The following is a 22090-nucleotide window of genomic DNA, read 5'->3' on the forward strand; positions in this document are numbered from 1 at the left end:
TCAAGCAGGTAAAAATCCTTACAGAACTCTTTTTCTTAGTATACTCGGCCATTGAATGCTGACCAAGAAAGGAACAGAAAACTACCTGTTCTAATGAGCATCTATGGAAACATGTTCACGGTGTAAACTGCCCATATCCAACCAATGCCCCATGTCTGTCCCAGGTCCCATAGTGAAAGACAGTAAGTCCAAATGATGACTATGCACATCTGTGGGTTCATTTAGACAGTTTTCTTTAATTAACGATGAAGAACACTACAATTCTAAGTACCAGACAGAATGGGGGGGGGGGGCAAAAGAACTGAACAGAAGCATAACACTACAAAGAAAGCTTGGAAAAGTGAGACACTTCTAGAGAAAAAAGAAAGATATAAACCTGGCCTGGTACCCATTACATATATACATAATACGTTATCCACATATATACAGTAAATGTTTTGGTAGCAACATAGACCATGCGTCGGTCTTTTGTACACAGATGAAGTAGCACCTTAGATAGCACCACCATCTTCAGATGATAAACCAAACCACATACAGCAAATGGAAAGATAGATGGCATTCGTTTGGCCCACCCTGTAGCCAAGAGGTATAAGGAAAGTAACTACGTAAGAAAGATTATTTTGAAAACTATATTCTTAGGACAGTGGCGGAGTTCTAAAATGGACTAAAATAATAATAATAATAATAATGCTACCACTACAGATGTATACGCAAACAGACACATTTTCCTGGGTAGTGAATTTGTTCTACGGTATGACGTAATGGTTAGCACTGGAGAAGGGGAAAGCATGGACAAAGAGAGGTTTACCTAGAAGGCAAATGGCAAAGGGATAACACACTAATCTCTTAGTGTAGACATCCCAAATACCAAGCCGTCAAGCTAGGGAAGGGAGATAACACCTTGCCCAAGTCATACCCTTAGAACCATATTTTCTCATTATAGGCTCTTTAAGAGTAGGGCCAAACAGCTCAAGCACCTCTCAGTCTCCCTCCAGCATCTATTTGGTGCTCTAGTTGCAAATAGTGAGGGATAGATACCCAACACACTGGCTGTGCCATACGTTCTGCAAGCATGTGGAGGAGACTGATGGACAGAGCTCTTGTAGAACCTTCACTATCTCAGGCTTGACTCAGGGATGACCAGAGGCCCAGTGTCTAATGCTTGGTTCTACTAAGTATATGGAAGGCTGTCTTTGCTCTTCATAGCTAAGCCCAGCAGCTCAGCATGGAAGCCTTTTTGTTACTATTGACAAGGCTGTGCCTACTCACACACCTGGAAGAACAGCCTGCTTCCTTCAAGATTTTTAGCTGTCTGTACATGTGAGTAAAGCATCACCTTCTGCTAACATATACCTTGTCATGGTAACACCAACCTTCCTGTCTTGTCACTGCGAAGACACTGTTTCTTATTTGGTTCCCCGAGTTGTACTCCATATGCCTTCCAAAAATCTTTTTCTCCCAACGTCAGGTTCCAGGTATGGGACCTCTTTATATGACCATCTCATTTACAGAGCTCAGCCAAGGCAGTGTGAGGTAAATATGGGATCATCACCTTTAGCCATAGCACTTCAGAACTGTACTATCCCTCATGGCTCTTAATGTCCATCTTATGGTAAGCCATCTTCCCCTATCTTTAAGTCACCCATTTTAAAGGTGTTTCCAAATACATGGCATATTGCTTTCAGGATGTTCCACTGAATCAAACAGGGTTTCCACACTATAAAATATTGTTTCTTATAGTACAGTAAAATTGTTTCTTAACACTTTGTCTCACATATAAATGAGAGCTAGAAGACAAATGCCAAGGAAAGACAGAATAAAGCTCTCTACTTCTGGCTAGATAATTCTTGAGTATATCTACTGTTGTAGTTGGTAAATTAGTCAAGAGCGTCCCTGACCTTTGAAAGTTAGCAAAGAAAATAATCACACGTGTAGCATCAGTACTGGTTTGCCATTATTGACCCAGGAGGTTGATCATTAATGGAGTCCAGCTGGTTCTAGGGCTATACTTTTGCCTAAAAGGGAGCTTATCATCATAGCCAAGGGAACATACATGTTCTTTTCACAAAGGAGAATTTAAAAACCCTGTCTTAACAAATCTTTAAGAAAGAATGCTGGGAAAGGTTGGTCTCATAGAGAAAAAGCCGCTAACTTCCAGGTTAGCCAGAAGCCACTAGAAGCCCCATTAATATAAACCCTTGATTGGCTTACAAATACTTGAAAATAGATAAAAGCCAACCCCCTTTAATAGGAATTAAACACAAGAACTTAGCAGCTGATGTGCTTAAAGTAAACCCTTCAAGGAGCCAGAGCATGATATTTCAGCCTGGGTACCAGCAACTTCCAGTTCTAAGTCAGCCAAGTTTGATGCTTTCATCAACCCCAGCTCAGGTAAAGTCTAGAAGAAGCTGAAGAAGAATGTCTACCTTTACACTACTGACTCAACAGAAAGCATGAGATATAGAAACCAGGAGACAATTGTCCAGTCTGTTCATTTCTGTTCTCACCCCAAATATCAATAACCCCACATGCAGAGGTATGTTAGTCATAGATATTCAAAGCCTAGGCTCCTTGAGAAACTTTAGCCATCTTTGCAGGCAAATAGATGGGGCTGACATTGTTCACTGGTCTCTTTTAGTAGCTCAGATCCTTGAGGGAAGCGAGCAAGCAGCTTGCTTTCTTCTTATTTTAGCAAGAATTTGAGTCAGAACGCTTACAAAATAAAAAATAAAAATAAAAAAAATCACTTTGACAATGAGAGTCTTTTCTCACACACTTGTAAAAGACCAACTTTCACTTCCTATTTTCAAAGCCAGTGGGGTTTTCTACTGACAGCAAATGATGTCATTCAGCGAGTTCCTTGAAAACAGTGAATTCTTATGACTAGAAGCCTATTTATCTTAGAAATTGATGAGCATGCAAATGATTGAGATCTGCAACACTGAACATTGTACATCTGGTTAACTGAACACTAACCCAAGCCTCAGCAGTTGGGGGGGTCTATTTATCTCTTTGAATAGAGCCAGGGGTCCCCAACCAGTTGATCAGGGCAACTGGGCACTGCAGTGCCTCTGTTTCAACCCTTGCTCCTTCCTTGCAGCCCCACCCAGGTGGCTCAACCTTCCCAGAAGAGTGTTGCTCCTCCCTGCAGCAGGGCTGAGTTCACAGGGACTCAGAGGGAGCCTGATCACTCAATCAACCCACTGTCATTTCAGGGAGTTTCAATGGCAAGACAATTTACAATTCTGAAGAAACCATCTTCAGGTATAGTCATTGCCATTTCTATGTGATAAAGTGAAAAGTTCCAAGACATGTGGACCTTCCAAACAAGAAAAGGGTGAACATTTTCACTCCTAACTAGATGTTTCGATGGCAGTTTTTATGTGTTCTCTGTAAACTGTGTTTTATTAGCTAACCACTAAAAGGCCAGCAAACACCAGGGCAAATGGGCCAATTGCATTCATTTCAAACACACATAACATGAAAAGTTCCCAGAACACATAAGATAGGTGTCTTAGGGAACATAACACAGAGCCCTGGTCATGACTCAAAAAAAAAATAAAATAAAATAAAATAAAATAAAAAAATAAAAACAACTCTGGAATTTTCACTTCCAGTTAGCAAGAATGCACTTGTCTTTCAAGCCTTCTCAAGGCGATGTATGAAATGAAACATGATATGTACACAGAAAAAAAAAAATAAAGGATGAGGGTGGGGGGAAGTTTATAAGTGGGGGGAAGGGACCAACAGCATCTAGTTTATTATGAACAGAAAGACATTTTCAGAATTTATAAACACCCACATTCTTCATTCCAAAGAGAGCCTTTGACTTGAAGGGACCACTTGTGTCTCAGTCTCTCTAGAGTTTACAATGGGAGTCTGTGGCCCCCTCTCTTTGTTGCAGTTTGCTTCTGTTCAACTTCCAATTCTAAGCTGACACTTGAAAACATCCCAGTAGAATACAACCTCCTTCCGTTTGGAAAAAAAAAAAAATACAAAACTAAGCTTAATTCTTAAAAGGAACTCAGCTCAACATCAAGTTTATATTACAAGAGACAGTATCAGCAAGTATAACTATACAGTCCAGAACCTTCTATGGCACTATGATTCTTATTATATTATTATTCTGAATTAGAATCTTAAAACAAGGATCATCGCCTAACCTACTCTTTTTAGCCTTGTTCTAAGTATTCTTCCCACTCTTTAAAACATAACATTGAATACCTCAGTTCCACATCCCAAAAAAAAAAAAAAAAAAAAAAAAAAAAATGTGTTGTAAGGAAAGTTACATTTGTTTTTTTAAAAAATTACATATATAAATCAAGACCTATGTTAAATATTTAATACTCTCTCCACCCAACGCGAACAGTCCCATATGAAATAATTTACAGCGGCGTGCATCATGGAACACGGTTTCAGAGCAGAGGAAGCGGATGTTGTAAATTTGATGAGAGTAAACCCATTCTCTTTCTGCATGGCAGGGGACGCACCAGCTCTGTGTGGCCAGCCGTCCTTAAAGTTCAAGATGACGTTTATGCTCACTCATTGTTCCGGTGTCACAGTGCTTTCTTGTTGCTTGGCACAATATAGAACGTGCGGTTCTGTCAATGAGCTCCTGAGGATTGTACAAAGTAAACAAATTGTCACGGATGCATCGTACCATCTACTGAGGAGGAAGACATGAGGTCCTGGTTGTGAATCGTGAAATAGTTCGAGTCTGGGTACCCATGAGTTAAAAGGAGGATTTGCTGAGGTCATTTAGGTCTTCATTCTGGGAAGAAAATGGGGAGGAAAAAAGAAAGAAAGAAAAGAAAAGAAAAGAAGAAAAAGAAAACGTTACCACGGGCATCTGGAAATGTGTATTCAGGCACAATATGGGGAGCTCAGCCCTTTCAGAAGGAAGTCTGTATGAGATCAATTAATGTTATAAGCACAAATGGTACCTACATAAAATCAACAAACTATTTAACTTTTCTTTCAAAATGCAGGTGTTTCTAGCGATCACAAACTAAACTCCGTCAATACTAAAACAGCAAACATACCAACGTAACCCATGCACTTCAGAGTTTTGGCAACCAATGAATAGACAATTCAATGGGGTTTTGATTGAAGCAAAAATGTACATTCTGGTTCTCGTTTAAAATATTAGAACACATCAGGAACAGTTTAGAGCCTACACTCAAGATTCTAATGTAGGTGTCATAGAAATTTATTTAGGGGAGACCATTGCCTTTCTTCTCTGAAGTTTAACAAAGCTGACCACAACAGGGCATTATCTGTAATTCTCCTTTAGAAAGGGGACCTTTTATGAACCCCTAAACACATCTCATGCTCTCAAGTTTTACATCAAACGGTCCCTTCAGAAATACCTATTTTTCATGCACCAAGAACTTAATCTATATATATATCAATAGAGTGTTCCAAATAGTCCACAGTGCAGTCAATTAGCATAAATACTCAATGAAGGAATAAACCGGCTGGTTACATTGAATGCCATGGGGCAGGCACAATTGCATCCTGCTGGTTGTTCCGGAAAGGCAGGCAAGTTTCATTCATAAATTGATAGACTGTGAAGCAAACAGGTAAATTTCACAACAGGTGCACAGGGGGAAAGTTCTAGATTCAAAAAGAAGGGAAGAGTGCTTTCAGCTAAGACCATTAGGTAAGTACCTACTGACACATTTGGCTGTGTTCAGAAGAAAAGAGATAATCCAGGGATGTGGAAACAGGGATTGTCGCCCCAGTGTTTGTACAAGGCTTGCCACATAACAGGCACTTTATAAATTTGAACCATGCCACAGACTTGCTATTAAAGACGAGATAGACCAGGGTGGTAAGAGACTAGCAATGGCTAAGCCACAGAAGAAGATGCAGTTTTATAGGATTGCTGAAGAACTGAAGGGACATATGGAGTTAAATACACTGATCTAGGTCAGATACCTGGTGAAAAACTCAATGAATAGCCCAGGGGGGTCTTTATCTAATTGCATGGGTAACAAAGGCATTGGTTTCAGATAAGATCAAGGTGAGATACAAGAGATCAGAGGTTTCCAAAACTCACAGGCATAAATGCTGACCAACTTGTTTTTCCGCTCGCCTTCACATTGTGTTTGAGACGAGGTCTTACTATGTAGTCCAGGATGTCTCTGAACTCATGATCCTCCTGACTCAGTCTTTCCAGTGTTGTGACTATGGGAGGAGTGTACCATCAAGCCTAGCCTCTATCTCCTTTTGAACGGGTTGATTGAAACTCTGATCCATTAGCATTTACTATTTACATAATGGATTTCAGATAAGTCACTTTACCAAACAAAGCCTCTAATTTTACAAGATTTGTATTTATTCTAAAATATTAACTCTGCCTCTAAAAGGCAAGCTACTGTTTTACCCACTCATAAAGACTCCACATGGAGATGCCAATGCAAAAAACAAACACGAGCATCCCGGGTTTCCACTTTAACTGCAGTGAGACTGTACTTCAGGAGGGGAAAGGGCCAGGCTATCTGACCAACAGCCCCAGCGGGACGATGAAACTCACCAGCGAAGCTCCGGGAGTCTCATTTACTTCTAAGGTTTGCCTGAACTCCTGTGAGAATACCAAGGGGCACCAGACACAGCTTCACAGCTCTGGAGCAAAAGTGAACCCAGTGGGCCACACTATATGACACAGAGGGTGCAGGGGGATGAAGGGCATACAGTATGTTTTCCATTTCCTGTCTGGCTCTCCTCCAGAAGCGCTGAACAAACATCTTAGGTTAGAAACAAGCTGTACCCAGGGTTATCATCACACATGTCAAACTGCATGGGTGCATGGGGCGGAGACTACTGAGAGGAGACAAGAATAATGCTTCGCTGTGTGCTTGAATACATTGCTTTGCCCACATCAGGTGTAACCCTTGTAATTTTGCATAAGCGTGTTCAAAAAGCAGGAAATTACAAAACAAGAAAAAAAAGAAGAAAAAAAAAACATACCCTTCATCAAATACCTTCCTTCCAAAGTCTTAGCATGCTACCTTAAAAAGTGTTTCCTATAAATCTTTATCCGACATCCACCTCAGCCACAGGTCTCACTTGTTGGTGTCACCAGTTTAGGAGCTTATGAAAGAGTGAGAGCGAGAGGTGATGTGGAAAGGGGACAGAAGGCTACAGAGGAAGGGTGACGTTGACACCTGTTTGTACATTGGTGTGAACCTGTGGCTGTGAATAAAGGATAACTATTGGGTAATGACACAGATTTTTTTTTTTTTTTTTTTTTTTTTGACAGACAACCCTCTTCTTCTAGATGTCCCTTTTGGAGGCAGCAAACATGTTCCAATCATGCCGTCATTGATTGCGGCAGCAGCGTTTGTAGACCACTTTCTCAGGTTCCCATCTCTTTGCAACTGTCTTCCCAACCTCAGGCATAGTCTTTCCCATGGTCTCGGTAGCAGATGGTCTTAGCTCTTGGAGGGCACACTTGATCATTGGAGCTAGCCCAAAAGCTTTCAGAGCCAAATATGGTGACTAAAGGGGATGAATAAACCGGGCTGATGTCCCCAGTATCTAAAGCCAGAGAGCATCAAGACTGAAGCTACAAAGACTTAGTTCATCCCTGTGCGTCAGGGAGACTACAGACTCCACAGACAGACCTTGCAGAGGCTCTTTGGGACTTCTGTTCATCTTCCCACATCCTTATCACTATGCTCTTGCAATCTAGCTAGACTAAGCCTGCAGCATCCAATGCACGTGAAGAAGAAAGGTCTAGGGCCACATATTTTTGTAATTTAGAAATATGCTTGAAGAACAACAACTAAAAGATAACCATATTAGGTTCTCCCAGACATTCAGTTCAATAAATATCTTAGGCCAACACAATGCAATGAGAGATACAATAATAAGCAATAACAAGGAGGGCATAGCCATAAATGCTTGCAATGGACTTGATATGCACAGCCTCGGCTGGCAGATACCAATCACCCATACCAAATGTGGCCGAGCTAATCTCCAAACCTAAGAGCTCGCTGGTTCTATCCATAGGCCAAAAGCACAACTGCAACATGTTTCCTTAACAAAAGATGCTGTGCAAATATCAAGCAGTAGTGTTCTGTCATGTATTCTCTCCGGTTACATCTCCAGGGAATAGCTTCTGAACCCAGAAATGTGATGTACCTGTCAGGAGACTGAGCAGCAGGAAATTACACTTTGACAAAACTTCCTCATCACATCAGTGTCTACTACACCCTCTGTGTGTGTCTTTTTGTGAGATAAAACCCACCTATTCCTGCTGCCAAACAGTGGGAAAAAATGTATTTTCTAAAGCATTATGAAATGAGTCAGCACTTGAACAGTGGCACTTGATCTGGAGGGGTTATTACAATACTGCATCCAGGAAGGATGGACCTCTCCAGGAACTGGACCCTCTTAAACTATGCCTACTGGAGCTGAAGAACAAATACTGCTTCTTCCCCCTTTTAGTTTGCTTTGGCCTGCTGGGCACTTTTGACCCTGAAAGTTAAAAACCATACACAACTAAAACAGAAGTCCAGAAAGAGCCTGGTCCTTTCCAGCAACCAACTTGTAATCCAACCCACTGATAAGGGTTCTTCACCATCCCGTGCTTGCATGTTTTCAAACATTTTGCCAGTTTGTGAAGTCAGGTGCAACACAGTGTCTGACTAAGGTTACTAGTCTGGAGTCTCAGGAAAGGAGTAAAATACAGTTCTAAAATGTGGCTAAAAAGTAACCCTCCCTCATGTAATGACATTTTTTTGTAAAAGACTGAGGGACTGAGTTTCCTTCTATGGAGTTCTCTGTTTGAAACCTCTCTGTGGATTTAGCAAGGCAATCTCCTATCAATTAAATCCCTCTAACTCAAAGACATTTGTCAACATTTGGGGATGCTGCCTAGTAGAAAGACACTTGATTCGTTTGGATATACAAGGTCCTGTGTTCAATCTACTGCATGGCAAAAATAGTGTCAAAACAGCATATTAGTGCTTCATTTAACATCAGTCTATGTTTTTAGAAAAGATATAGAACATTATCAAATACAGAAGATATACAGAAGGAATGAAATGTTTATAATGCCCAGCACCCATGGGTTAACTGGTGAGTCACTTGGCCCCATTTCGTGAAGAGTTTGAGGCTTTCTAATTCTGCACTCATTTTTAAGTGAGTTTTAAAAAGAGAAAGCTAACATTCAAATCACACTTTTGTGCCTTGAAAAACACATGAAGGAGAGCCATGTGGAATTATTAGCCCATTTTTAAAGTCATTCTCCTTAGGATCCTGTCCTTTTTTCGAATGTTCCTAACTCACTATTTATAGATGGAATGTGAGGTGTAGCTGCTGCTGTCCTGGTTTTGGCCCAGCTGGGTAATGAAGAGAGAAGCGGAAGTCTAAGAGCATGCCACTTGGGCACTGGTTTGTGCTCCAAGATGAGAGCTATCTATGATGCCTGTGGTAGCAACATCTAGAATCTTCTCCCATCAGTTCCCCACTTTGTATTTTAAAGACAGGCTCCCTCACGAAATCGGAAGCTCACTGAGTCAGCCATATTAGCAGCCCAGCACGCCTCGGGGATCCTCTTGTCTCCACCTCCCAGCGCGAGGCTTACCCGTGCACACCACCGTGCCCGGCCTTTTAAAGTGGGCTCCGGGGCCGGACCTGATGCTCAGATTGCACAGCAAGCGCATTTCTGGAGAGACATCTCTTCCACCTTCCTCTTACTTCACTGATTACATCCCAGTTACAATACAGTCATTCATCCCTCCCGCTCCCTCCCTACTGCTGCAGTAGCAGCTCCTCGTGTGACTAATTCAAAACTCATCTTCTAGAACATTGATATAGTAATACAGCATCTACAACGAACTCCAAGAAAACTCTCGCTACTACACAATCTGAGATGAGGACACTGATGTCACTCCACGTGATAGACTTGAAACACGAATAGGATCCTGTGATTGACAGTCAGAACTCTGCAAGCACCCGAGAAACCAAACAGCACTCTGTAGGGTCATCTCTGCCGGCCCTGCAAACATCCACTGAAGAAAAAGAAAGAAAGCTATGGCCAGACAGATTCAAAAGTTTAGTTCGCAGCAGAATCTATTTGGGCTTTAGAAGGTGCAGGCAGTATTAAGGCAAGATGAAGCCTTGGAAGCAGGTGGAAGTAGATGGTGAGAAAGTACTGTCTATTCTAAAGCCTTCCAGTGATTACACCAAAATAAAGAGTAGCAGGAAGGTTAGGGGTAAGGACTGAGATAGTGCTACTTGATGTTGGAAAATGGAAAGGCATTTAAGCTCAAGAGAGAAAACGTTTCAAACTGGCCAAGACTGAGTTGGCCAGCCTGAGTTCCGTGATCTTAAACGGCTAAGGGTAGCGAAGCAAGCCAAACCAATGCTCTAATGGAACTGCTTAAATACCGCTCGTGCCTGCTGCCAGTCACATGGGGAGAAGCGAGCTGGTGAAAATAACAAGGTTGCTGGCCAGACCTTGACTGGCACAGAGTTAGTTGCCAGGGAGAAAATCCAGGATGGAGTGCCAACATGTGAGAGGCTATCTCGCTCCAATTCCTCCTTTGTCACCGAAAAAGACCTGGCAGGGCTGGTGACTTCAGGAGACCACCAACGAAGAAAGGCAAGCTTTATTAAAAGGAAATATCAAGATCTACCAAGGAGGCATTGGAGCCATTCGGTTTCTCTGTGACCTCCTGGCGTGAGGGCTGTCCTTGTGCTTCCTTCCATAAGGCTCTGGAAACTTCTCAAAATGATTAAGGATGAGAAATGAAATTTAATCAGAGATACTCACTTCTCGGCAAGGAGAGGTTTGGTGTCAATAACAAATTAAATAAAACTCAAAAACATTTTAAACTGAAGCTAGAGAGATGGCTCAGGGGTTAAGGACACTGGGCGCTCTCTCAGGCGGACCCAGTTTGAGTCCTACCACCCACATAGCAACTCACAGTCTGTAACTCCAACTCCAGGGCATGGGTCACCCTCTTTTGGCCTCTGTAGGCACCAGGAACTCATATAGAGCACAGACATGCACATAAAACGCTCATAAACATAAAATAAAAGCAATTAAAAATCTTTTAAAGTTACTTTTAAAAAGTCATTATGCATGTTTTAATCAATTAAGGGGAAACATAATAATAAAGCAATTGGTACCAAAGGCATAATAGTGTTCCTAGAAATCAATCAGAATGCCGCCAATGTTTCCGTCAATACCGTATGTTACTATAATTAATCATTTTTGTCAACTTGACCAATCTAGAATCACCAAGGAGGCAAGCCACTGAGCATGTTACTGAGGAACTTTCTAGATTAGGATAACTGATGTAGGAAGAGCCAGCCTAAATGTGGACTTGAATCCAGAAGTGAATGGAAAGGATTAAGTGATCTTAGCAACAGTATCCATCCCTCTCTGCCTCCTGATTGAGGATTTCACATGACCAGCTGCCTATTGTTCCTGTGGCCAGAACTTCACCACCATGATAGACTGTATCCCTGAATCACTACCCTAAAAAAGCTGTCCCATCCTTAAGCTGCCTTTGTCACAGCAACAACATAAGTAGTATATATGTTCACAATATGACAGAATCAAGGCAGGAAGACTTAGAAAAATTCCTCTGTGGCACATGCCAGACCATAAGTGTCATGGGGCAGGAAGTGTTTCACATTCACGGGGTTGATTCAACAGCATTGTTCTCTCTCTTGCTAGAAGTACATTCTGGTTAGTTCTGAGGTTTATAATGTAACATCACATCACTCTTTGGGTTGGGGTTTTATTTTGTTTATAATGATCAGAAATACAGGGCACAGAGTTTCTAAGTCTGACCTGGATACAAACCTGTGGACTTCAACTCCATCATGGCTTCCTTTACAATGTAGTGAAGTGAGCAAGAAGTGTTTCCTAAACAGTTTATGTCATTGGACAAAAGGGAAGGATGCAGACTTATTGCCACAAACCTTTCTTTGCTCTTGAACACTAAATACATTTCTCATGCATGCTCTGTCCCTGGAGTCTGATTGCTCCAAGAAAGCAAACACCTGACTGTGCATGTGAGGAAGTGTCCGGACAACCAGTTGCTTCACAACCATCATCAGATTTTCCATAACAACGAGTGAACAGGGCTCAGGACAGACATCCACACAAAAAGCCCTGGATCTGTAGGGAACTGAAGTAACAATTGTTACCACAGCTGACATCACTTTTGGCAGCTGAAGAACTAGGAAAACCTGTGTTTAATCTAGTTCCTGATTGCTACAAAAGTGAGCCTGACCCCCCCCCCACCTGGTATTATAGTTGTGGTTGACTTTATGGAAGATCTGGGTAATCCAAAAAATGTCTATGGAACCGAAGAGGAAACTTTTAAAGGAACCACAGGGTAACTCAGCAGTGAGGTCTGGTTTCCATCCTGTAGGTGGTTTAAACAGGTCTACAAGAGGACAATACCACTCTGAACAGTTCCAGGGAGTTCAATGTGAGTAAAAGACTTTCTTTCCCCACTAAACACATCTAACTAACATCTCCAGGAAACCCTCATGTCAAATCACAAGGATGAGGTTTGTCTGTCTGACCTGTCTCCCATCTTACTTTGAGGAGACTGTGGGCAAAGAAGGAGCATTTTGCAGTGAATTTGATCTTTGTTTGAAATTAAGTGAGCTGTTCCAAAAAAGAAAAGAAAAATGGTCCAACTTATAAAAGAACACTTTCTCTCTGAAACTAATTGAAAATACCTAAGAATGTGGCATTATTTCCAAATCTACTGAATCCCACACTAATCTCACTGATCTCAATTTAAGAACTCTTAGGGAAATACAACTTACAAAAGTTTTTGGGTGTGAGGCTGTATCATAAACAAAATCACTCTTTGGCCTAAGATCAAAAGTAAAGAAAAAAATAAAGAAAGTTAGAAAACTATGCACTTAGCTTTAACTACACAAGTTCAAAGCTAAAATGCAATGTGATGGGTTGTGTTAAAGACGAGCTACAGATATCCCTCGCAACAACGCAGTAACGTGTGCATTTATTGAGTGTTCTGGTTTTATTTCTACTGCTACAACAAACAACTTGGGGGAGAAAAGGCACAGCCCATTATTGTGGAGAAGTGAAGGTAGGCACTTGAATCAGACTACATTACATTCAAGGAAAGAAAGCAGGCAATGCATCCTTGCTTGTCTGCTTCCATGCTTGTTCTCAGCTAGCTTTCTCTTTTCTCATACTGTTCAGGACCTCCTGACTAGGGAATGATACTACCCACAATGGGCCAGGTCATGCATCCTTGCTTGTCTGCTTCCATGCTTGTTCTCAGCTAGCTTTCTCTTTTCTCATACTGTTCAGGACCTCCTAACTAGGGAATGATACTACCCACAATGGGCTGGGTCTTCTGGTATCAATTAGCAATCAAGACAATACTCAGAGATAGGGCCACAGGATCTAGAGCATTCTTTATTAAGACTCTCTTCCCAAGTGACTCTAGGTTGTGTCAAGTTGACAGTGAATTGCTATTGCTCCAGTGACAAATAAGTAATTTAATGGGAATGCATTCTAAAATGTATTTTGAGAAAGTCACCCTGCAAAGAGTGAGAATGGAAACTGAGCCATCAGATAGTTTCATTGACTTTTAATAACTGATAATTTTGTCTAACTCCAAAACTATTCACAAATTATATTGTGAATGAAAACTAAGACAACTTCTGTTACCTCCTCTCTTCTGTGCCCTGTACCTTAAGGCAAGTTACTCACTCTCTTGAAGTTTAATATTTCCATCTACAACACAGAATAACAATAACCACTGTGTAGGATTATCATAGCAATCTGCTGTGGTGATACATGAAATTCTCTTATTATGTATGCCACAGAAGTCCTTGATCTGTGATTCTTTTGTAACTTCTCTGACTTAGAACTAGAAATTCTTGGCACGCAGATTTTCTCCTGATAACTGAAAACATGCTAGCTGAGAATAGCTTATAGAACTAATAAGCACGAATGAGTCCGCAGACTATGGTCCAGCCACAAGCTAGAGTTGAAGGCAGACCCAGGATGCAGTTTAGAAAAAGAGATGCATTTACACTGGAGAGGAGATGGATGGCCCAGGAAATGCCAGAAGCAAGAGGGAAAGACTATAGTGGGAAAGCTTACACTGTGCCCCATGATATAATTTTATACATGACTAGGGCACAATAGGAGTTAAAATAGCAAGATAGTACCACTCATCTGAGATCTCCAACTAACACCATCTAGAGATACACCACCACCGAATGGGCCCTTCTACTACTTGGAGAGGTCAGAAAATGGAAGCCCTTACCCTTTCTAAGTCTGACAATGAAGACTTTCACAAAGAAACTACTCAAGCAAGCTAGATAGCTGTTCACTCAGGTGTTTTTAATGCACTGTTTCTAGTTTCTGAAGCGTGTTTATCATTGTGGGGGAGGAACTGGGTGGCTTAGGTTTCTAAATTCCTTCCTCCAATCTCTCACCTGAACAGACTGAAGAGGACAGTGACCTGACCAGTCAGGGCTGCCTGAGCAACTTGAAAACCCGAAGTGATGCCAGATGCAATCAAGTCTAACCATTAGCAGCTGGAAGAGTAGGGGGGAAATTTCTGAAAGCTAATCTGGATGACTTGATAATTCGTACATGGCTGCCTGTAACTCTCAGGCCTTTGAAGAAGACACCCAGTGTGGATTCCTGACTAACTGCAAACAGTTCTTTATTGTCTCACACAAAGAAGCAAAATTCTCTTAGCTGCCAAAGGGAGTGACCTTTCACCTCCTGACCGGAAAGGTCCTGTGCCTTTCCTTTCATCTTTCAAGTCTCACTTCCACTTGGCTTTATAGACAACCCTCCCAGCCACGTACACATGCACACATGCACATGAGTACTTGCATGTACTCGCCTCTGTAGGCCAGAGACCGACTTTGTATCATCATCTCCACACCATATACACCTCGTATTTTTTGAGACAATTTCTCTCTGTGGCTTGAGATTGGCCAAGCATGCTAGGCCGGACGCTCAGCGAGTGTCTCAGATCTACCAGTCTCTATCTTCCCAGCACTGGGAGGCTAAGTGTGAGATCCGAGTTCAGAACTCTTGCATAGACTCTGGGGATTGAATTTAGGTTCTGATGCTTGCAAAGGTAAGCACCTTCTGGTCCTAGCTATTTCCCAGGCCCTTGTTCTTTCTAACTTGGAAAGGCCCCTGACTTGGGAGTTACCTGGCTACATTTGAAGCTGTACCACATTGCAGTGATGAGTGATGGTCTGGCTGAACCAAAAGATCCCCGAGGACTGTTGTGCCCAGTTCTTAATAAGAAGGTACTCTTAATCAAGGCATTGTGATAGAGCTCTATCACTGTATTATAAATTGTGGTTTCTTTATATTCTTCATGTGCTCATATTAGGAAACAGGGCCTTAGGACTGTCACTAAGTCATGAAGACACAGAAGGATGACACCTATATAAGACACAGAGTTTGCTGTCTACTATGGCTTTGAGGCCACCAGACAACCAGGGAAAAGGCCTCACAAAAACGAGAGATCAGTAGGATCCTGATCTTGGCTTCCCAGGGTTCCAGAATTGTCTTCCTTAGCCATTGTTATGGTTTGAACAGGAAATGTTCTCCAAGAGCTTGTGTATTTGAACTTTTGGTCTCAAGGTAGTGACACTGTGTCGGAAAGTTATATAATCTTGGGAAATAAGAGCTATCTGGAAGAAGTGAGTCGATGGGAGAGGAACCTTAGAGGTCTTAGTCTAACCCCACTTTTTCATGAGACTTCCTACTTCCTGACACCTGAAAAAGTCTAAGTACTGATACAATGTAACTAGCTACCCATTCTGATTACTTACACAATGTAACCAGCCACCCATTCCTGTCTATGGCCTCAATCTTGAGCCACTTTTGCTACCACACCTTCTTCATTATGATGAACCAAAGAGTCCTAAGTCAGATTAAATTCTTCTTCCCTTCAATTATTTCATACAGGTGTTCTGTCATAGTGATCAGATGAGTACCTATTACACAGCCACCCATTCTGGTTTGTGACCTTAGCTAGTACTAAGACAGCAACTCTGAGGAACTCACAGTAACAAGGCAGAGGAATGTGGTCGCCTTCCAGATCCCCGATGTCTACACAAGGGACATCTGTAACCTCTGCTCAAGAATGCACTAGAGGCTGATACCATCTCTTTGTAGATAGATATCTTCTTGTCCTCAAGCCTTTTGCTCAATTTCCAGACTAATTTTCTCAGATAGGGTTGGTGGGGAAAATTCTGTCTCATGAGGGACATTTGGTAGCATCCACAGATATTTTTGGTTGTCTTAACTGAAATGGGGTATAGTGGGTGGGGTGCCATTAATTTCTCATGGCTAGAGCACATACCTATTGTTAAATACCCCACCATAGACAGAACCGTCAACTGCAACCAAGAACTATCTGGCTTCAAAATGTCAATACTGAGAAATTCTGACATAGGGCTGCTACCTCCAGCTGAAAAATGGGAGGTTCCAAATGCATCTTATTCATGGACTTCTGGGATTTTTCCAAGCCCTCAGCAAGAACATGTATTGCTCTTGTCTTGACACTTGACATTCTTGTCTTGACACTTCCTACTTTGAGGACTTCCTTTGTTTAAAGCCTACCACTGCCATGCCTCTTTAAGTCCCAAAACATCCCTCTGCATATCCAGACCCTCTTCAAAATTACTATGCGTGCTTGACTCTTAGCTTGTGCCACATCCTCTTACCTCAATAACTTTTTTTTTGGCTAGAGGACAGCTAGCTAATCCAATGAGTCCAAATCTGTGATTCTCTTCTCTTCCTCCAGAGAAACTTTCAGATGCAATGACTTAGCGAAGCACTAACTCTGTAGCAGAGGTCTACAGAGTCTGGGGAAGAAGAGCAAGATGAAGTACTGCTCTTCCTGTCCTGATGGGTAGCCCACGAGGAGATTCACTTAGCTCTCCCAAGTCGGTCTTCACCCAGCTTAACCTGCATAGTCCTGCCAGTTTTGAACAGGGCCTCTATCTGCTTCTACAACTTAATAAAGGAGAGAAAATACCCTACCCATCCCCACAGTCACTTGCAAGCTCAGGGAGATGACATGAGGAGATATTCAGACAAAGGGACATTTTATTTAAGTCATTTGTGACTACTTGTTCCATGTCTTTTCCTCAAATGTCTATTATAGAAACAAAATTACGAATTGGATTTCCACGGTTCTTGAATCAAGCTGACTTTTTCGACTCAATGCCTTTCTAAACTGAGTCTCAGAGAGGGCACATCTAAATCAGTATGCTGTTTCCTAAACTTTTTTTTTCACAGTTCATGAAACAAGTATCCACCTCAGAAGTAGGTCTATGCTAAAAACAAAAAGCCAAAGGCAAACAAGCCAACAAACAACAGCTGTGATGTAAGACCAAGACCTGTATTCCAGTCATTCTTTCTCTTATAGATCTGCCTGGGAAGGCAACTTCATGTCTGTCATCCTTAAGTTTTTCTTAAAGGAAAATAAGAAAAGGGATAGATGGCTGAGCAGGGTTCAGGTAGCATTACTGATGAGACTATGAAAGGTTCAAGATTTTAAACACACACACACACACACACACTCACATGTACACACATACACATTCATACATACATACAAGCACTCACGCACATAGACACACTCTCACACCCATACATTCATGCACACACACACATACACATTCACACAAAACAATTAACACAGAATAAGTTAATTCATAGATAATTAAACAGGAAGCTATTCAGGCTGATCCCTAAGGTAATAACAAAAATGATACATCCTCCTTATACAGCCTCAGGAACTGCTGTGATCCCATCGTATAACAAGCAAATTTTCTTTATAGACTGTAGCCCAGGATGCTAACAAAATGTCACGCAATTTTACCTTAGTATCAAACACTGATCGTTTGAATTGTTATTAACGGGCTCTCCTGAATTTTGCTTTAAAAAAAAAAAAAAAAAAAAAAAAAAAAACACCAAAATTTATCTTAAGACCATGCCACTAGGGGAACCATCCTTCCTGGTCATGTGGTCTCTTGGTACTTTTCTTCCATAAAGACAGAAGGAAGGAGGTGATCCAGTTGCTCTCCATGGCAAGCCTAGTTCTTTGTAGAGGGTGCTTACCTTCCCATCTCTCCTCACTCTCCCCTGCCACTCTAACCTACTAGGAATACCTTTAAGGTACCTTCTCCTTAGCTTCTGGGATCTCCCAAGATTTTCCAGTAAACAGGATCCCCTTCCCAAAGGCTCCCAAATGGAGGAACCAGGATGGCTCCAAATAGGCTCATTTCCTGCCTTGAATGCAGGAGGGACATGTGACCTTAGTGTATAGGCTGAGACCTTTCCCCATGACCTTTGCTCTCTGCCTCTGACCAGTAATTGGCTTACTAGCACTACCTGCAGGGAGAGATCCAAGAGATAAAAGGAAAACTCAAGAAAAATGATAATGAAGAAAGTGCGGTTGTACAGAAGCTGACAAGGCATATGTCTGTGTTCTCATCTGAAGTGCAGCTTTGTTGGTCAGGGACAGAAGTCAAGGCAAGGCAAGCACACACTTCCAAAGACTTTAGGAAGTTGGGACAAAGTGAAAGCACCTTTCACCCAGGGCTGTGGGATACAACAGCAATGCCAGCCTTTTGAGACACCTTCTGTGTGAGCCTCAATCACTGACTGCTTCACTGGAAGACCCCAGCTCAACTTCCTAGTGAGACTTCAGACAGCTGGTTAGTCTCAATAAACTAGTAAGACAGGAATAAAAGTGTGGATGGAATGAGATGGTGATTTGCTGATCAGGAAGCACAGAACTTGACAATTTAGCAATGATAGCACCTGATTTATTAGCATGGTGCTCCTAGGAACCATCATAGAGAGAGGAGATGGTGGAAAGGGAAGGAGATGGGGAAGAACATTATTTGGCAGAAACTTCTGCCTCTTTGAGTTTTCACACGTTTGCAGACTGGGGAGTGTCTTAAAATCACACCATCACAATTACACACATCATATGATAACAGATCTTAATTTCCTTTCCCACTTTATCATTGGGTATGAAGATCCTTCTTGTCTTGCCTTGAGCCTACCATATGTATTGACGAATCATTTGTTTGGATTACACTGCCCTTAGACTCAAAGAAACGTTCTAAAGCACCCACTTGTAGAACTAAGATTTTTCTACGTCATTATCTAGAAGATAAATTATGCCTAGCTAAGCACTAAAGTTTCACACAGTGTTCCAACTATGTCATGAAATAGTTAGATATATGTATACATATATACTATTTCATTCATATATATTCATATATATGAATATACACATTTTATACATATATAAATTTTGGCTGGAAATAAGCTTGCAGTTCATTGACACCCTTACTAGTCTGTCCATGTTTCACAGAGCTAACCTAGCTGTTCTTGCTATCTAAAGAAGAATATAGGCAAATCTTTAGATACAGACTCCTTTAGCCTCAGGTTCATGCCATTTCCTTAAGGTTAAACTGTTTCGGCTAAAGAAAAGATAACAGGCTTTAAATTTCGGGACAAAGATCCCACAGTTGACATTAATTGAAGACAGAGATTTGTTTGGGTCAAGGCCAAGGAATAATTATTTGACTAGTCTACAGGAGGCCCTGGTGCTTAATTCTCAGAAGTCACCCCCCCCCGTGCCATTTCAATGTAATAATATTTTTAAGAGCTGACTTTGCTTTTTTAATGCTACAAACCGCACATCCTGATAAAGAAAACAAAGCACTATTAATATTGATGATAATTGTTTTCACTTTATATTTGTATCTTTCTCCCTCACACCCTGAAAGGGGTTTAAGGTGTCACCCAGCCCTGCCAATAACCACAGGCAAAGCAATTTAGGCTCTCCGTCATTATTAAAGGCTGTTGTCGTCACACGCCAAGCTATACTGAAGATCGTAATATACGTTTTTTGATGTAACTCTTACAACACTGAGATTATACTATTTTTCTTGTTTCTAAAACAGGTAGGAAAAGGATTAGAAGGGGTAAGTAAGATTCCTCAAAACCTCACAGCCTGAATCCAGGGCAGCTGGAATGCATATCTCAAGCTTTTAGCCACATCCACTCATAGACAATGCTATTTAAAAAAGAAGAAAAAGCAAGCATAGGTGGAAGTACTGTTAAGCCTTTCATCTAAATAGAATCCGCTGCAATATACAAAGTTATTTTTACAAGAGGAAGCCAAGGGTACACACTGTATTTACAGAGGGTAATGAGAAATTACATCCTGAAATGCCACGCTGATAAGCATCCACTGAAACAAAACAACAGTCTACCTCAGAGGCACCCACATATCAGAAATATCTTCTCTGCCGAACAGCATCTGCACAGAAGATGGCCATCACCCAAGCATGCTTCTATCCTTTCTTAGGTGTTCTCCCCGAGTGTGGGGGGCACTGAAAATCCAAGCCCCTCCTTTCTGGTAGAGTCTAGACAGTGGCAGACACAAGACTTAAGTGGGATTAAAAGATCCGAGCAAACCCGTGGAGAATCAAAGGTAAAGACTAAGGCTTGCAGGTTATGGACCCTATAACATGGAACCCTTTTCCCTTTAAGGGGCCCAACTCTGCTACCCCGCTGCTTCCTGCTAAGACCTAGTGGCTGTGTGGATATTTTTATCCAGTAGTTTCCCTTCAGTCCTTCTATCCTTTATTTAGAAAGCCAAAATAAAAAGCAGAAAAACTATACTTATATAGTCATGAGCCATACACTGTAAGAGGTAAATAAAAGTCCTTTGCCAGGAGAGAGGCCACAAAAGAACATGTGATTAAAAAGTAAACTATAAACAGCTGCATCTCCCTTCCCGATTGTTTACATTCTTAAACATTCAGCTTTTAAAAATACTCCCTGCGTAGATCAAAACATGCTGTGCCTGAAGAAGTGGAAAGCAGTGACGTTAGCTTTAAACTACTACACAGTTTACACAGAAACAGGGCTAAGTTTATACAAAGGCCATGGCAAACTGAACTGAATGGTCAAATGGCGGCCTATAATTAAACGTGCTAATTATCTCCTTCTTCTGAAAAAAAAAATACCTATGGTGCTATTAAAGTATCTATCATGAGTGCATGTTCCACGCAACCATCTAGATGATGGAAAAAGGCGTTTTCAGGTTGAAAGGGGGTGCTGTGCTCTACAGTCTGAGTAAGAGTCAGGAATATTCTTGAGGACCTAAGGTTGGTCTCCAGCGCCATATAGATGGGACATTGTAGTGCATGCCTGCAGCCCTAGTGCTAAGGAGGGGACAAAAGAATTAGGACCTTAAGGTCATTTGTAGCAACACAAGTTTGATGGCAGCCTGGTTTGAATGTCTATGCAAGGGTGGGATGGTCTAAGCAAGAGTGGGTAAGATCAGACATTACCTGGCACACTGTCTTCCCATCCCTACTTCCTTCTGCTTTCTTCCTTCCCACAAACTTTTCCTTCTTCTTCGACTTTAATACACTCTTTCAACTACTGCCATGAATAAATATGCTCAGCCCATCTCAGATGATCAGGTTTAGAAAACTGGGTGGCCTCAAACCAACAACCCTTCTTCTTGTTAAAATTCTTGCCTTCAAGCATCGCAACACTAACCTAACAAAAAGCTACCCTCTGGGGGGGGGAAGCAAAATGAGTCATCCCAGTAAAGTGCTTGCTACCCAATCATGAAAATCTGAGTTTCCATTCCCCAAAGCTGGGGAGAAAAGAGCAATAGTGCTGAGCATCTGTAATTTCGGCACTGGGGAGGCAGAGACAGGAGATTCCTGAGACTTGCCCATTAGCCAGTCTACAAGAACCACTAACATCCTGTTGAGTGAGAGATCCTGCCTCAAAAAAGCAAGGTAGAGCAGGGTAAAGAAAAATAGTCCATAGGCTACCTGTGCTCCACACTCCGTCACATACACATCCCCACACAGTCACACATCTCACATATGAAATCTTCAGGAGAGCTTTAACACTGCAACTATACATATGTGTAAATATATTACATATGGTACACTTTACACTAGAAAATTTAGTTTAAAATGAAGTGTATCAGAAAACCACGCTTCCTTTGAAAACACCATACTTGGTTTATTTTCA

General features: G+C 41.6%; 1 protein-coding gene across 1 annotated transcript in view; it reads right to left on the bottom strand.

Annotated features, from left to right (window-relative positions):
• Positions 1–222: 222 nt before the first annotated feature.
• The window catches only part of IRS1 (insulin receptor substrate 1), a 56318-nt gene continuing 34450 nt past the window's right edge, over positions 223–22090 (bottom strand). Inside the window, exon 2 of the mRNA XM_080933205.1 lies at positions 223–4771. The gene's annotated coding sequence lies outside the window, so the exon portion shown is untranslated. The remainder of the gene's footprint in view (positions 4772–22090) is intronic.

The sequence above is a fragment of the Micromys minutus genome, assembly GCF_963924665.1.
Source record: "Micromys minutus genome assembly, chromosome: 19".
NCBI classification, from domain to species: domain Eukaryota; kingdom Metazoa; phylum Chordata; class Mammalia; order Rodentia; family Muridae; genus Micromys; species Micromys minutus.